This window comes from Juglans regia, chromosome 3 (genome assembly GCF_001411555.2).
Source record: "Juglans regia cultivar Chandler chromosome 3, Walnut 2.0, whole genome shotgun sequence".
NCBI classification, from domain to species: Eukaryota; Viridiplantae; Streptophyta; class Magnoliopsida; order Fagales; family Juglandaceae; genus Juglans; species Juglans regia.
This window is the reverse complement of record NC_049903.1, coordinates 24,007,801-24,011,618: the sequence shown is the minus strand read 5'-3', so window position 1 is coordinate 24,011,618 and position 3,818 is coordinate 24,007,801.

The following is a 3,818-nucleotide window of genomic DNA, read 5'->3' as shown; positions in this document are numbered from 1 at the left end:
GATAGCTTCTTTCACTTCCAATGCAGTAAAGTCAAGCAAAAGCTTTGAGTTCATGCTAGCTATAAGTGTTGTTTCCATGCCATATTGGCAGCTAGCAATAGCAGAAGGATTAGAAGAAGTAAACAGATCAGAAAAGACACCAATGAGTAAATCACCTATCAATGCTTGATCAGTAATTAAACTTCCCTATTGATCCATAATCTGGTTGATAGAGTTGGTTTTTCTTCTCTAGTTTGCATACATGTTGTAGAATTTAGTGTTTCTATCCCCATGTTGAAGCTAATTGCTTCCATTTGATTTCTTCTTCTGCTAAAATTAATTCCACTTATTCTTGGAGCTTCTGAACAGTGCTAAGGTGGTCTCCTTTCCCTGATCCTTTTAGGTCTGCAATCCTCTCTGCCTTCCTCCTTATTTCTGATGGGGCCTTTCTATAATGGTAAGAATTCCACATCTTGAGGGCCATTTTGCAATTTTGGAGCTTGTTTCTAATCACTGTTATTCCCTCCTCTCCTCCAGTCTCCTTACTCCATGCTTCTTTAATGACATTCGAGCAGTCCTCTCTCAGGACCTAAGTAGCTTCATTTATGAAGATGTAGCGTTTCCTTCTTCTGCTACTATTGCTCCTGGAAAGAATTATATGGAGTGGACACTGATCTGATTTTAAAGTAGGCAGTACAAAACAAGTGGAGTCTAGGAACATAAGCTGCCATTCTGAATTAGCCACGACTCAGTCAAGCCTTTCCTTGGTAAATCCCCTATCTCGTCTATTCTTTGACCATGTAAATTTCTATCCCTTTGTAGATAAGTCACTAAGGGAGCATAATTCAATTGCTTCTCTAAAGGCTTCCATTTGTTTGTATGGTCTAGAAGCAGCTCCAATCTCTTCACTTTGACAGGTTATTTCATTCAAATCGTTCACACATATCCTTGGCATAGTAATTCCTGACTTCATGTGCTTAACCAAATTCCAACTGCTCTCCCTCTTGGAAGTTTCTGGATGGCCATAAAAGCCAGTAAACATCCAGGAATTTCCATTGTGCTTCTCTTTCATCATGGCACTAATATGACATCTGAAATTGTATAATTGGAGATCAAGGTTATGATTCCACAAAAGGCTAGACCACCACTGCTGCCTCTACTCTCCACTATAAAGCAACTATCAAACTTCAGCTTAACCTTAACTTCTTTAATTCTAGCCTTGTTACATTTGGTTTCCATGATGAGAACCAAACTAGGACACTTTTTCTTTGTCAAAAGACTTAGGATTCTAACTATTCGAGGATTTTCAAGCCCTCGGCAAATCCAACTTAGGAGACTCATTGATACTGGCAAGGACGGTGACCAACCTCTACCAATAATTCTTATTGCTAATCTCCTAAAGAAAGACTATTTCTACTTCTCTTAGAAATAGGGGCTTTCTTCGGTATTCAACCCGATGTCAACTAGCTTGAATTCTGATGTGTATGATAACATCCTTTTCCGAGATCCACTCTATCTGGTGTGATTAACACTAGTAGTAGTCTGTTTGTTTCGAGCTCTCCTATTTCACTATGTAGCTTGTTTGGAACTTGAGCTACCCTTTTCTTTTTCTAGCATATTATTAAAAGTCTCATATTACTTTGTGGACATGTCATCATTAATCAACTAGGGATCAAGAGACTCCATTTTTTTCTTAATCGACTTCTCTTCTATGAGGGGATCCTCTTTAGTATACTCAGATTCACATAAATGTGGCTCATTAAGGACGTGGGACTTTAGATCCTCCACGTATCTTGGATTCTCAGTGATGTCAGTTACCATAAAAGTAGCCTCTGAAAAATCCTTCTTACTCAAATTGGAATTTTCAGATTCCTGAGATTGTGCCTATGTAGAATCTCTTATTACCATAGTAGAATGTTGACCCGTGATTTGCACCATCTTCTCTATATGTCATCCTTTATTATTATCATCTTTCATCATGAAAACTTCTAGACAATCAGCCTCCTCTTCCATAGGATTTGATTTCTTTCCATAATAGATCTCAGTCCCCTCCATGTCAGCATCTCCTACATGCTGCTCTGTTGAGTGTGAATTAGACTTCTCCCTTCCACCATTGCCCTTCTGATTGACCTTGTTAACAAATTTTAGGATGGGTGCTCAAAGCCATGCACCATATTGATTTTGGTTACCACTATGTAAAGTTCTTGTAACTGATTCCTTTAAGCAACCATTTGCACAATGTTTGATAATACTGCATCTAAAACAGAAATTTTGTATTTCATAAATGAAATCCAGACTTTGTTACTTGCATATTGAGAAGAATGCCTCGCATTAATGGCTTGGTGATGTCAACAACAACTTTGACTTTGAGATAAGGGCCCCATCCAATCCCATCTTCATCAACATCCACTTCCTCCACCTCTCCAATCAGTTTCCCTATCTGATCATTAATGCCTCGGGTCATCCCACCAAGAGGAACATTGTGGAGTTGAACCCACATATATTTCTTGTTGAAAATAATGTCTTTTGGAGAAGAAAAGCCAACAAATGTATTAAGACAGAGAATGATATGAACCCGTGGGAAATGAATCCCTTGAACCCACAATCAATTTGAAAACTCCCCAAGAAAGCCAAAATCAAGCCAATGGATGGAGAACCTAGACCCGATGAGAACTCGTTTCAAGAACCTAAATTATATTAAAATCTAGACCCGTTGAAAAACCCGTCTCAAGAACCTAGATTACAAAGGAGGAACGCCACAAAGGTTGTGATTTACTTTTGATAAGTTCAAAAGTTCAGTTAAGAACAAGAGGAGTAAAACTCAACTCACAATGAATAAATTCATCAAATTTCATAAGCTAATTAAAATGAGGCTACATAAAGTATTTAAAGCTAAATCTAATGAAACCCTAGTCAAAATAAATCCCCATCTTCCGAAAGTGCGCCTGGATGAACAGTGCCGAGGTTACAGTGCGGCGCTACAGTAACTCGGCTATAGTAACCCTAACCCTAACCCTAGTTCAATAAAATAATAATTTTCCTAACATGCCCTTGCATAGGCCCCCTTAAGTGCTTCCCATAATAAACTCAATTATTCTAAACTAATAAAATAAGTTCTTTAAATGAATTAAATAAGTTGAAACCCTTCAAGAGCCCAAAGCCTTTAAGTCTTGTCGTTGCCCTCTTCCATAGCTGATCAAATGAATCAAAACTGGATCTTCATCCTTCAAACCCCATCTTGAATGTTGGGCTCTTGCTAAACTCGTCCCAAGTGGATTGCATCAATCCTTGCAGTTGTCTCCTTGATCTTCTTGGCCCATCTGGAAGTTGCAAATAATCTTTAAGACTAGATCCATCTTGGTTTCCATCAGAGAAGGTTAACGACCATGGCCTTCCCTTCTTAACTTTCTGGATATCTTGATCCTTCTGAAATTCGACGAGAAAGAGATTGTTGCCAACTTCTCTAAACTGCACTCCTCCTTTAGGCTTCCATATGTTCTACATTGTGGATTAGAAGTCTTCTTTGTTTATGGTTTTGTCTGACACAATAAGGACAATCAGACAAAGTTTTCCATGTCTAAAAACTACATAATCAACTGTGGAATCTACCTTAACCTCATGTTGCTCTGCCTCAATCAGTTTGAGGTTGCCCCACTTTTCAATAACCTCCTCTGACATCCTCACTACCAGCTCTCTCTAATGATCTCACAAACTGTACTTCCTCCTCAGCAAACACTAGGAGACCTGTCTTGCCTAAAGTAAGAAACTTGAATATTCTCGTAATATACCTTAAGATAAGATCTATATAAATGCATGAGTATTAAGTCATTTGAAAAAAC